Genomic DNA, 14,354 nt, shown 5'->3' with positions numbered 1-14,354 from the left:
TTCAAAACAAAGAAAACTACCAGAGTTAGGGTGGGGACACATGCCGGCTCAACATGCATATGGAGAAGTGTTATTTCTGTTCAGGGCCCATCTATCCTGGCCACACCATGATGTTCGTCCTCAACAATTGCAAGGTATTTAGATTCTGTAAATCCAAATGCCATAGAAACTTTAAAAAGAAGCACAATCCTCACAAGGTCAGGTGGACTAAAGCATTCCGGAAAGCAGCTGGTAAAGAGCTTACAGTGGATAATTCATTTGAATTTGAAAAACGTAGAAATAAATCTGTCAAATACCAATAAGAGCTATGGAATAAAACTATTGTTGCAATGAAGAGAGTTGAAGAGATCAAACAGAAATGCCAGGCTAAATTTATAATGAGCAGATTGAAGAAAAATAAAGAGCTACAGAAAGTTCATGACATCAAAGAAGTCAAGCAAAACAGTCATCTTATCCGGACCCCTGTTGCAGGCAAAGGAAAGCAGCTGGAAGAAAAAATGGTACAGCAATTACAAGAGGATGCTGACATGGAAGATGTTTCTTAAAAACCTCACAGTCTGTAACCATTTGTATTCGTATGTTTGAAAATCTCCTTTGGAGACAGAACTTCTAATTATTGGTTTATTTTTTACATAAGGTCACTCAAATGAAAGGCGATTAAATATACATCTCTCTTATATTGCTTTCTGCAACACATCAGATACTATGGATGTTAAATTGCATCTCAGTGTTAAATCTTCACAATAGATGTGCTTATGTAAATCTTGAAAATTCTATTTGTAAATACAGAAGTGGACATAAAATGGTCATGCTGACTTCCAGTCAAGATGGCAGAATAGATGATCCTCAGCATCACTCTCTCCCACAAATCAACCAATTTACAACTACAAAAAAGCAACAATAGCCAAGCTGGGGACACTAGAGCTCAGGGGTGGAGGAGGAGAGACCTATGGAGTGCATGAAGGCGGGACAAGCCACAAAGAGAGAAAGAAAAAACTGCTCAGACCATATTGAGCCCCAGCTGCTTCCAGGCTGGAGCTGCTGAGCGCATGGAGAGTAGCTAGCAAACGCCACAGCTATGCCCTTTGTATGAAATTGCTTGGAGGCGGCAGGGGAGAAGAGGGCCTTGTTGGCCCCCAGGCCAGCAAGACCACTAATAGGGTTCTGTAGACCCACATAGGAGTGAGGAGCCACAACAACTGAAAAAAAGGAGTCACTCAGAGGCCTGTGAGTCATTACAAGGGACCAGCACATGGCCCATCCCATGGGAAGTGTTTGTAGCATGAGCAGTGGGGTAAATGGGCCCACTGGGAGAACACTGGGACACAGCAAGGACAGCTGATCTACACCACAGTCGGTGCAGGACCACTCAGAGGAGACTGGTCAGGAATACAAAATTGCATGGTGTGCAGCTTGATGGCAACACTCAGGCCTAGAGGAGAGTTTCTACTCAACCCAGGTGCACTGGAACTCTCGAGAGCTGGAAGTACCTATAAAGTCAACCATTAAAACCAGTGCTGCACAAAAAGCCTTCCCCAGGGAATCAGCAGCAAAGCATCAATTTAGCTCAACCACACAGCTCAAGTACTGGTCCCCACAGGAAGTTCCCCCATTTTAGAAGGAAGCAAAGTACAACAAATTCGTTCCAGGGCAGAGTTTAAGGGGTGGGAGCAGCAAATAATCCAACACAGAACTGAAAGAAAAAACAAAGTACCCGTAACCAGAGACAAAGTGTGATATTAACTAGCAAAGGTCTCATTTCACCAAAGAACACCTATGACACCTAGAAGAAACAAAAGTCCCCTGGGCTACCAAGCCAGAAAGGAGGGAGGGCCGGGGACCTCAGCAATGCCCCCCCCAACACCTGCAACCAATCACAAGGGTGGGGAACGAGGACCTCGGCCATGCCCCCTGACACTCACAGCCAGCCCAGTGGCAACCACCAAGCCACCACAGGAAGCATCCAGGCCCTCCTGAGCAGGGACAGTGGGGGGCCTCAGGTATCAGCCATTCCCCCCTGACATGTGCAACCAGCCCAGTGACAATCACCAAGCCACAACAGCAAGGGCCTTAGGTTCCTGAGCTGGGATGGTGGGGGGTGAGGGCTTTTGCCAAACCCCCCTGACATCTGCACCCAGCATGGCAATGACAAAGCCACTGCTGGAAACACCCAGTCTCCCCTGTGGGAATGAGAGGGATGCCACAGGCCTCAATCCTGCCCCTCCTCCTTCTTCCTTCTTCCATCCCATTTCCTTCCCCTCTTGTCTCCCCCTCCCTCCCAACTGCTCCACAACAACATCCTAGAATGTAAAAAGTAATATTAATAAAATTACATTTATAAAAATATAAATAGATTTAAATAAATAAAATGGTCATGCCATTTGGATAATGGCAACAGGCAACATTTATGTCATAACTAATGGCAAAAATTCATGGTTAATGATAGGTAAAATAAAATTTCCTTTGAGTAAAATATTCCTTTTATTAATGTTATATAGAAGGTGGGATACAACAAAGAACTAACAATTTGTATGTCAGTTAGCCTCAAATAACATCTTTTATTTTGATTTCAGTACTTCTTTTTTTGGTTTATTAGCATCTTAGAAGAGTATAATGGCCTTGTATAATGAAGTCTAACTATGCTGGACTGTTTTGACTTAGTTTACCTGTTCTGTTAACTCTTGTGGATACTGAGGACAAGAACTGAATAATCTTTGCCTGAAATGGCACTACGTAATTTCCTCTTTGGAGTATACTCACTTCTAACTAGTTATTCCTTGTACAACAAACTTTATTTTTATAGCCTAGAAATGATCTAAAAGCAGAAGAATCACGGTCTTTTAAAATTTGTTCTGTGGTTTCTTTAAAAAAGCTCCTGTTTTTGTAAAATATAATTTATGGGTAGAACATCTATCCATTATTTGCACACAAAATAAAATCATTTCTAAAGTAAAAAAAAAAAGAAAGAAAGAAAGAAAGAAAATTACCAGAGTTAGAGACAAGATTTATATAATAATAAAAGGGTTGTGGTAGACTGAATAATGCCCCTTCCCCAAAGATACTGATGTCCAAATCACTGGAAGCTGTGAATATGTTCCCTTACATGGTTAAAAAAAAAAAAAAATAGAAAGAAACCTTTGCAGGTGTGATTTAATTATGGATTTTGGGATGAAAGATTGTTGTGGATTACCAGGTGGTCCAATGTAATAATGTGTATTGTTATAAGAAAGAGACAAGGGAGATCTGACTACAGAAGAGGACTATCATAATGATGCAGCATGTGTAAGATCTGACCAGCCATTGCTGACTTTCAATATGGAAGAAATAGTCATTACAGAAGGAATGTAGGTGGTCTCTAGAAGCTAGAAAGGGAAAGGAAATGGATTCTCCCCTAGAACCTCCAGAAGGAATGCAGGCCTGCCAACACCTTGAGTTTGGACTTCTGACCTCCAGAACTGTGAGGTAACAAATCTGTGTTGTTTATATCCACTGTGGTAATCTGTCACAGCAGCGATAGAAAATTAATATAAGGGTCAATCCACCAAGAACTATTTTTTTTAAACTAAACATAAATGCCATAGAGTTCAGCAATCATACTTCTGGGTATTTATTTCAGTGAAATGAAATTCATGTCCATACAAAATCCTGTACATAATTGTTTGTAGCAACTTTATTTCTAAGCCCAAACTGAAAAGTTGCATTTGGTTCTTGGCTTGTGAGCATCTTGGTAAAAACCTTTCCCTCACAGAGACATCTATTAAACTAGCCAAAATTAACAAAGTCTCTTGATATTGATCAAAGAGCTTATGACAAATTGAGATTCATTTATTTGATAAAATCTATAGAACTTGGTAAGAAGAGTGGAAAGCAGTGACATTTATATTAGGGCCTATACCCATCCCCACTTAGTGCTGTGCTGTGGAAGAGCTACTCCAAACAGCTCTAGCAGAGTGACAGCTCCTATCTTCCCCAGCTCCCTGAGCTTAAAAGAGATATTCTAGGTGGATTTGGCAGATGATGAAAACTGATGGATACGCTGATTCTCCATTCCCAGTTTCTACTCCAGAAAAAATTCAGGTAGGAGAGTTGGTGAAAAGTCCAGTCCCCTATTCCCTTACAGCTCTGTGTGGCTGAAAAGCTGTTCTAGTAATCATGGTACCTGAGGGGAATCTCCTATATCCCCCAACTTTGTGGTGCATAAGAGCTATTTGGGATGGATTTGGCAGGGGTTTTACCCAGGGGAGAAACAGATCAAGGCTCAACAACTGGCAACACCCTAACACTACAAAGGGGCTAGAGCTTATCTGGATCAAACTGCAGGGCAATTTATGTCCCAGTGTGTTGTCAAAAACAACAGAACTAACAGCTAGCAATCAGTGGAGACTACCAGCTTGGTATAATACCAATAAAGACAAGAGCCAGAATTTTATTGGGGAGATCAGGGAAAGAGACAAAGAGAGCCCTGCTAAAACCACAGTCATCACTAGTGGTCCAGAATACTGAGCACATACCCAAGTCTGCACTGTTTGAGGAAGGACTGAAGAGAAAAATACTAACCATCTAGTACCCAGCTGAATAAGAGAAAAACTCCTAACCCTGAACTGTAAAAGCAGTCTCCATGCCACAAACAGACTCAGCGGTAAAGAGTAAAAACCCCAGTGTTTTAAGATGCTTAAACACAACCCATGACCAATCACTAGTTGATCACTAAGTAGTGATGACACAAGGGCAACCCTTAAGAACCCAAGCTTAAAGATAAACATAGTAAAAATATCCAGACAAGGATATCTGAGATTGCATACTATGGGGATAACAGATATCGCAGAGTTAGTGCAGGAAAGTCACTAAACAAATAAATAAGTGATCAAACAAGAAACAACAACAATAACAAGCCCAGGGTGGTGTGAGGAGTGTTGTAAGAAACCACAGTTGTTGCAATATATTATCTAAAATGTCCAGTTCGCCACCAAAAATAATTATGAAATGTACAAAGACACAGGAAGGTGCAACCCATACAAAGGAAAAAGGAAAACAAGCACCAGCCAGTTAGCTCAGTTAGCTCAGTTTGCTAGAATGCAGTGTTATAACACCAAGGTCAAGTGTTCAGTTCCTCATACCAGCCAGCTGCCAAAAAAGAAAAAAAAAAAGAAAAAACCAAAACGGAAAACAGGGAATAGAAACTGTCTCAGAGGAAATCCAGATGATGAACATGGCCAATAAAGACTTCAAAACAGCTATTCAACATACGCAAATCAATAAATGTGATACACCATATTAATAAAGTCAAACACAAGGACCATATGATCATCTCTATAGATGCTGAAAAAGCATTTGATAAAGTTCAGCACTCATTCATGACAAAGACCATCTATAAGCTAGGTATAGAGGGAAAGTATCTGAACATAATTAAAGCCATATATGACAAACCCACTGCTAATATCATCGTGAATGGGGAAAAGCAGAAAGCTTTCCCTTTAAGAACAGGAACTCGACAAGGATGCCCACTCTCACCACTCCTATTCAACACAGTGTTGGAAGTATTAGCCAGAGCAATCAGAGAAGAGAAGGAAATAAAGGGCATCCAGATTGGAAAAGATGAAGTCAAAGTGTCCCTGTTTGCAGAAGACATGATCTTATATATCGAACAGCCTAAAACCTCTACAAAAAAACTCTTGGAATTGATAAATGATTTCAGCACAGTAGTAGGATACAAAATCAACACACAAAAATCAGTAGCATTTCTTTTCTCCAATAGTGAACATGCAGAGCAAGAAATCAAGAAAGCCTGCCCATTTACAATAGCCACCAAAAAAATAAAATACTTAGGAACTGAGTTAACCAAGGATGTGAAAAATCTCTGTAATGAGAACTACAAACCACTGCTGAGAGAAATTAGAGAGGATACAAGAAGATGGAAAGATATCCCATGCTCTTGGATTGGAAGAATCAACATAGTGAAAATGTCCATACTACCCAAAGTGATATACAAATTCAATGCAATCCCCATCAAAATTCCACTGACATTTTTCTCAGAAATGGAAAGAACTATCCAGACATTTATATGGTATAATAAAAGACAACGCGTAGCCAAAGCAATGCTGAGCAAAAAAAACAAAGCTGGAGGCATAACACTACCTGACTTCAAGCTATACTACAAAGCTATAATAACCCAAACAGTATGGTACTGGCATAAAAACAGACACACTGATCAATGGAATAGAATAGAGAATCCAGAAATCAACCCACACACTTACTGCCATCTGATCTTTGACAAAGACACCAAGCCTATTCACGGGGGAAGGGACTGCCTCTTCAGCAAATGGTGCTGGGATAACTGGATATTCACATGCAGGAGAATGAAACTAGACCCATACCTCTCACCATATACTAAAATCAACTCAAAATGGATTAAGGATTTAAATATACACCCTGAAACAATAAAACTTCTTCAAGAAAACATAGGAGAAACACTTCAGGAAATAGCACTGAACACAGACTTCATGAATACGACCCCAAAAGCACGGGCAACCAAAGGAAAAATAAACAAATGGGATTATATCAAACTAAAATGCTTCTGCACAGCAAAAGAAACAATTAACAGAGTCAAAAGACAACCAACAGAGTGGGAGAAAATATTTGCAAAATATCCATCTGACAAAGGATTAATATCCAGAATATATAAGGAACTCAAACAACTTTACAAGAAGAAAACAAGCAACCCAATTAAAATATGGGCAAAAGAGCTAAGTAGGCATTTCTCTAAGGAAGATATACAAATGGCCAACAGACATATGAAAAAATGCTCAAATCACTCAGCATCCGGGAAATGCAAATCAAAACCACACTGACATACCATCTAACCTCAGTTAGGATGGCTAAAATCCAAAAGATTCTGAACGATAAATGCTGGCGAGGTTGCAGAGAAAAAGGAACTCTCATACATTGTTGGTGGGACTGCAAAATGGTGAAGCCTCTATGGAAAACGGTATGGAGGTTCCTCAAACAATTGCAGATAGATCTACCACATGACCCAGCTCTCCCACTGCTGGGAATATACCCAGAGGAATGGAAATCATCAAGTCAAAGGTATACCTGTTCCCCAATGTTCACTGCAGCACTCTTTACAATAGCCAAGAATTGGAACTAGCCCAAATGTCCATCATCGGATGAGTGGATACGGAAAATGTGGTACATCTACACAATGGAATACTACTCAGCTATAAAAACGAATGAAATACTGCCATTTGCAACAACATGGATGGACCTTGAGAGAATTATATTAAGTGAAACGAGTCAGGCACAGAAAGAGAAATACCACATGTTCTCACTTATTGGTGGGAGCTGAAAATTAGTATGTAAATTCACACACACACACACACACACACACACACACACACACACACAAAAAAAAAAACCCGGGGGGTGTGGGTAAGAAGATATAACAACCACAATTACTTGAAGTTGATACGACAAGCAAACAGAAAGGACATTGTTGGGGGGGAGGGAGGAGAAGGAGGAGGGAGGGAGGTTTTGGTAAGGGGCAATAATAACCAACCACAATGTATATCGACAAAATAAAAGTTAAAAACAAAGATAAATAAATAAATAAATATGTTGAGAGAAGTACAAGAAACCATTTTGAAAGACTTAGAAGAATGTATTATAACCTCTTAAACAGAGAACATTATTAAAGTGACAGAAATTACAAAAAGAATCAAAAAGAAATCATAGAGTTGAATAGTAGAATAACTGATATTTTAAAAATCACTAGAGTGGCTCAACAGCAGATTTGAGAGGGTGGAAAAAAGAATCAGTGAACTTGAAGATAGATATCATACAACTAAAGAACACAGGAAACATCAAAAGATAGGAAGAAATCTAAAGAACACAGAAATGTGAGCCATCATTAAGTGCAGAATAATATGCATAATGAGAGTACCAGAAGGAGATGAGAAAGAGAAAAGGGGGAAAAAATATTCAAGAAGTACTGAATGAAAATGTCCTAAATTTGATTTTTAAAAAACACACAAAAACATTAGCTACACACCAAAGAAGCTCAACAGACTCTTAACTGGATAAACACAAAGATATCTAAAGCAGACACATCATACTCAAAATGGTAATAGACAAAGACAAAGGGAGAATCTTAAAAACAGCCAGAGAAAAATGACTCAGCATGTACAAGAAGTCCAACAGGAGTAACACGTGACTTCTGATCAGAAACAACAGAAGTCAGAAGGCAGTGGATGATGTCTTGAAAGCCTGTGAGGAAAAAAGAGTCAACTAAGAAATCCTATACGCAGGAAAACCATCATTTAAAAAATGAAGGTGAAATAAATACATTTCCAATAAATAAAAACAGAATTTGTTGGTAGTGGGCCTACCTTTTAATAAATACTAAAGAAAGGAATTGAAGCTGAAAGCAAGTGACACTAGGTATTACTTTGAAGCCACAGAGGGGGAAAAAAGTAGAGCAACAATAAAGTAATTATGTAGACTGTATAATAATGTATTTTTTTATCCTTTATTCTTTTAAGTCATTTTAAAAGGAACAATATCTGTAAAATTATATTGTTGGGTCTACAACATATAGCAGTATAATATATTTGATGATAAAAACACAAAGGAGGGGTGGAATTAAGTTACATTAAAAAAATTGTACCAGATCACATCCACAGGAAGAAATGAAGAGAATCAAAAATGTTATATAAGAAGGTGTGTTTGTGTGTGACAAGGGATCTTCAAAAATTCATGGAATGATTTCCATTATCTTTTAACTCAATCTTTCCATGAACTTTTTGAAGTATCCTCATATAACATATATACATTATACATATAATGGCAGAAAAAGAAGGGGAAGGAACAGAGCTATAAAGGACTTACGTTTCTATAACTTATACATATTAACTTAATATAATGTAGAGTAAATTCTGATGTTAAGATGTATGTTGTAAACCCTAGAACAACCACACAGAAAATTATTCAAAAATACATATAAAAATCAAAGAATTAAAATGATATACCATAAAATATCTATTTAATACAAGAAAAAGCAGTAAAGCACGAAGAGAACAATAGAAAAAAACAATGGACACAGAAAAGAAAAATGGCAAAAATACATCCAATCATATCAATAACTACATTAAATTTGAGTGGATTAACAATTCACCCAACAGACAAAGACTGTCAGACTTTATAAAAAAAAATACAACTATACGCTATCTTTAGGAGTAGTCTTTTAGATTCAAAGGTACATTTAGATTGAAAATACAGGTGACTCTTGAATGACATGGGTTTGAACTGTGCAGGCCCACGTATATGTGGATTTTTTCCAATCAACTGCAATAGAAAATACAGTATTCACAGGATGCTTTATCTGCATATAGGAAGGGCCAACTTTTCATTTACACAAGTTCTATGGGTCCCACAGGTTCTGCAGGGCAGACTGTGGGACTTGAGTATCTATGGCTTTTGGTTTACACAGAGGGTTCCTGGAACCAATCCCTCCCAGATACCAAGGGACGATTGTAAAAGCATGAAAAAAGATATATCATGCAAACAACAACCATAATTTAAATCTGGGACAAAAATTGTTACTAAAGATAAAGAAACATTTTATAATGATAAAAGACTTGATAAGGAATGGATGACATTATAAATATATGTACACATAACAACAGAACCCCAAAATACATGAAACAAAAACTGACAGAATCAATGACAAAAAATAAACAATTCAATAATAATAGTTAGAGACTTCAATACCTCACTTTCAATCATGAATACAGTAGGCAGCAAATCAACCAGAATATACAAAGTGCAAACAACAATATAAACTAATTAGACCTAACAGACTTTCACAGCACACTCCACCCAACAAAAGCAGAATACAAATTCTCATCAAGTGCATATGGAACCTTACCCAGGATAGATGATATAGTAGGTTACTGGACAAGTTTCAAAAGATTTAAAATCATACAAAGTATTTTCTCTGACCACAACAGATAACTGTGGACCACAAATAAATTAGAAATGAACAGCAAAAAGATCTAGGAAATTCAAATGTAGGTGAAAATTTAAAAAGGAAAAAAGGAAAAAAAACCTCATATAATCAATAGATCAAAGAAAATAAATCAACGAAAATTAGAAAATACTTTGATTTGAATGAAAATCAAAACACAAAACACCAAAACTTATGCATGCAGTGAAAGCTGTACTGAGAAGGAAATTTATATATAGTTACAAATGCTGTATTAGAAAAATATATATATCTCAAATCAATAACCTAAAATTTTACCTGAGGAAATGGAAAAGCAAACTCAACTTCAAAGCAAGTAAAGAAAGGAAATAATAAAGGTTAGAATGTAAATAAATTAAATAGAAAATAGAAAATCAGTACACCCAAGTCATTTCTTTGAAAACATCAGCAAAATCAATAACCGTTATATGAGGTGACTAAGAAAGAAAGAAACAGTCTAATTACTAAAATCAGTAATGAAGGAGAGGATATCACTACTGACCTTACAGAAATAAAAAGGATTGTAAGGGAATACTGTGAACAGTTATACCTCATCAAATTACACAACTTAGATGAAATGGACAAATTCCTAGTAAAAAACAAATTAACAAAAGGACTCAAGAAGAAAAGGAAAACCTGAATATATATAACCAGTAAAGAGACTGGATTAGCAACCAAAAATCTTCCTGCAAGGAAAGGCACAGTCTGCTTCATGGGTAAATTTTTACCAAAAGTTTAAAGAAGAATTAACAGCAATATTTCAAAAAGTCTTCCAAAAGTAGCAGAGGAAGCAACACTCCCCTACTCATTCAATGAGACCAGTATTGTCTTGGTACCAACGCCAGACAAAGACAACACATAAAAGCACAGGTGAAAATCCCTTATGAATATAGATGCAAAAATCCTCAACAAAATAACAGAAAATGAATACAGAAACATGAAAACAGACTATATATCTGACCAAGTGGGATTTATACCAAGAATTCAAGGTTAGTTCAACATGTGAAAATTAATCAACATATATACCATATTAATAAACAAAGAGCAAAAATACATGAACATCTTGATAGATGAAGAAAAAGTAATTGACAAGTGTCAACAGCCTCTTACAATAATAAAAAAAATTAAACAAATCAGGAATATAAAAGAACTTCAACCTGGTAAAGTGAATTTATAAAATTGCCACAACTATCATACTTAATGGTGATAGGCTGAAAGCTTTTCCCCTATGATCAGGAACAAGAACAGAATGTCTGTTGTCCCTACTTTTATTCAACATTGTGCTGAAGTTTCTAGCCAGGGGAATTAGGCAATAAAAAGAAATAAAAGGCATGCAGATTACAAAGAAGTAAAACTATCTCTATTTACATATGACATGATCTCATATGTAGAAGATTCTAAGAAAAACACACACACACACACACACCTGTTAGAACTATTAAACTAGTTCAACAAGGTTGTAAGATACACAAGATATAGATCAATATACAAAAATCTATTTTATTCTTGTACACTAACAATGAACGATTCAAAATTGAAATTACAAAAACAATTTATTTATAATAACATTAAAAAGAAGAAAATACTTAGGAATAAATTTAACACTGAAAACTACAAAATATTGTTGAAAAAATTAAAGAGGACATAAATAAGTGGAAATACATCTCATGTTCATGGACTGGAAGACTCTTATTGTCAAGACGGCAATACTTCCTGAATTGATCTACATATTCAAGGCAATAACTATCAAAATTCCAGCTATTTTTTCTGCAAAAATTGATAAGCTGGTTCTAACCAGCAAATGGAAAATGAATAAACAAAATATGACATATTCATATAATGGAATATTATTCATCAACAAAAAATGAAGTATATGTTACAACATAGATGAAACTTGAAAATGCTGTGCTAAGTAAAAGAAGCCAGACAGAGCCACATAATGCAAGATTCCATCTATATGAAATGTTCATAACAGGCAAATCCATCTCTGAAAGCAGATTAGTTGTTGTGTAGAGCTGGTGGAAGGAGGGAAGCAAGAGGATGAGGAGTACAGATAAAGGATACAAGGTCTCTTTTTGGGATAATGAAAATATTCTAATTAGATTATAGTCATGGTTGCACACCTGTGTAAATATACTAAAAACCTTTGAATTGTACACTTTTTTTTTTTGTCTTTTTCATGACCGGTACTCAACCAAGTGAGTGCACCGGCCACTCCTATATAGGATCCGAACCCACGGCGGAAGCATCGCTGTGCTCCCAGCGCTGCACTCTCCCGAGTGCGCCACAGGCTTGGCCCGAATTGTACACTTTTAATGGTTAACCTTTGTTGTATATAAATCTTATGTTAATAAATTGTCAGTAAATTGGAAACAACCAAAATGTCCTACGATATGTGAATGGTTAAACAAATTGTGGTAAATGTATACCATGGAATGCTATTCAGCAATAAAAAAGAAGAAACTATTGAAACATGCAACAACTAAGATGGATTTCAAGGGTATTAGGTTGAGTGAAAAAAAGCCAGTCTCAAAGGGTCACATACTGTATAACATTTTTTTTTTTTTTGGTGGCTGGCCAGTACAAGGATCCGAACCTTTGACCTAGGTGTTATAACACTGTGCTCTAACCATAACATTTATATAACATTCTTGAAATAACAAAATATAAAGATAGAGAACAAATTAGTGGTTGCCAAGAGTTTGTGGTGGAAGGGGGAATGGGGTGGGCATGATTATAAAGGGGTAGCATGAGGATTAGTGGTGATGGATGTCGACTGTGGTGCTACTTACAGTAATCCACACATGTGATAAAGCAGTACAGAACTATACACTGAATATCAATTTCTTTGTTTTGATATTGTACTATAGTTATATAAGATGTAACCACTGGGGGAAACTGGGTTAAGAGTATAGGGCACCTCTCTGCACTATCTTTGCAACTTCTTTTGAGTCAACAATTATTTCAAAACAAAAAGTTTTACAAAAGGATAGGATGGAGGTACGGAAATACAGAATAAGGACATATAGGTTGGATTTGGAGATGGTACGTAGAGATAATCAGAAAGTTTTCCCAGAGGAAACTTATCATAGGCTAACCTTAAAAAATGAATAAAAACAGAATTGAAGATTAAAAAAAATATTTTTTAAAGCCTATATAGCATTGATAAACCAGCAATAGCTAAACAATCCTCTTCCACAGTAATCCATCATCCTACAATTTATGAGGTTTCAAACAGACTTCCCTTTTCACTCATTTGATAAAATACTATATTCATAATACATAGACAAAACCATGGTAATTATATTGAGGATTATGCATAATCTCTTGTTTTACATTTTTGCTGATATAATTTTTAAAAAACCATAAATCACAAAGTTATTTTACATATCTTTTTGTTGTTGTTGTTGTTGTTGTTGTTGTTGTCTTTTTGTGACCGGCCGCACCACGCTCAGCCAGTGAGCGCACCGGCCATCCTTATATAGGATCCGAACCCGCGGCGGGAGCACTGCTGCGCTCCCAGCGCCGCACTCTCCTGAGTGTGCCACGGGGTCGGCCCTACATATCTTTTTTTTTAATAAAAGGAAAAAACAACTTCATGTAGCTTGGTTTTCAGCAGTTAAAATGTATGTCTAGGTGAGGTATAGTCTTTTAAACCAAAGCACTACGTTACCTTCCTTAACCTAATTAAGGTGTGAAAAATAATTATTCAATGCATTAAGGATCAATTATTCTCATCGACATGAGGAAAGTAGAGAATATCATGAAGAATAAGCAAGATCCAAAATAAACAAAACAAGCAGAATAAGGGAAGCAGCCCCTGCCAGTTTCACAGCTCTGCCCAAAGCAATCCCTGCATTGCAAGGGTGAGGATATACATGTTTGCTTTAAACAAATAGGGTAATAACTTACTGTGAATTTCTGCCATGGGGATCCAAATTTACAGCTTTTGCTATAGGCCGAAATATAAAAGCAAAAATACATTCTAAAGTTAAATACGAATATTAGTTTTCAATGATCTATACTGTTTCTTTCCTTCCATTAGTCCAGATGAATGACATATTTTCTCTGCTTACAAAATTAAGTTCTGTTTAATATCTACTGGCTCTTTCAAGATCAACACAAGGATTTGTGCTACAATCAGACTAAGGCAGAGCAGATATTTTGCTTTAACCATATTCTGATTGCCAGAAACTAATTATAAAATTATTTATCTAGTAGTTTTTTGCCATCAGCAGTTTTATGTTTGTATACCATTATTTTGAAATCTACCATCTTTGTTCATTTGCAAGGTTCAATTTAGTCCCCGGAAAATAGAGAATCACTGTCTCCTGCC

At 36.7% G+C, this 14,354-nt stretch overlaps 1 protein-coding gene and 1 pseudogene across 2 annotated transcripts in view; one reads left to right on the top strand and one right to left on the bottom strand.

Annotated features, from left to right (window-relative positions):
* The window catches only part of APOOL (apolipoprotein O like), a 96,781-nt gene that overhangs the window by 69,827 nt on the left and 12,600 nt on the right, over nucleotides 1-14,354 (bottom strand). The window contains exon 1 of one of the 2 annotated variants that reach the window (XM_063084057.1): nucleotides 13,931-13,950. The exons of the other annotated variant lie outside the window; for it this stretch is intronic. The gene's annotated coding sequence lies outside the window, so the exon portion shown is untranslated. Of the gene's footprint in view, nucleotides 1-13,930; nucleotides 13,951-14,354 lie in introns of those variants that run through there. 2 annotated transcript variants of the gene reach the window in all.
* LOC134367689 (probable ribosome biogenesis protein RLP24) lies at nucleotides 54-547 on the top strand (annotated as a pseudogene).

The sequence above is a fragment of the Cynocephalus volans genome, chromosome X (genome assembly GCF_027409185.1).
Source record: "Cynocephalus volans isolate mCynVol1 chromosome X, mCynVol1.pri, whole genome shotgun sequence".
In the NCBI taxonomy this organism is placed as follows: domain Eukaryota; kingdom Metazoa; phylum Chordata; class Mammalia; order Dermoptera; family Cynocephalidae; genus Cynocephalus; species Cynocephalus volans.
This window is presented reverse-complemented; position numbering and strand designations above follow the sequence as displayed.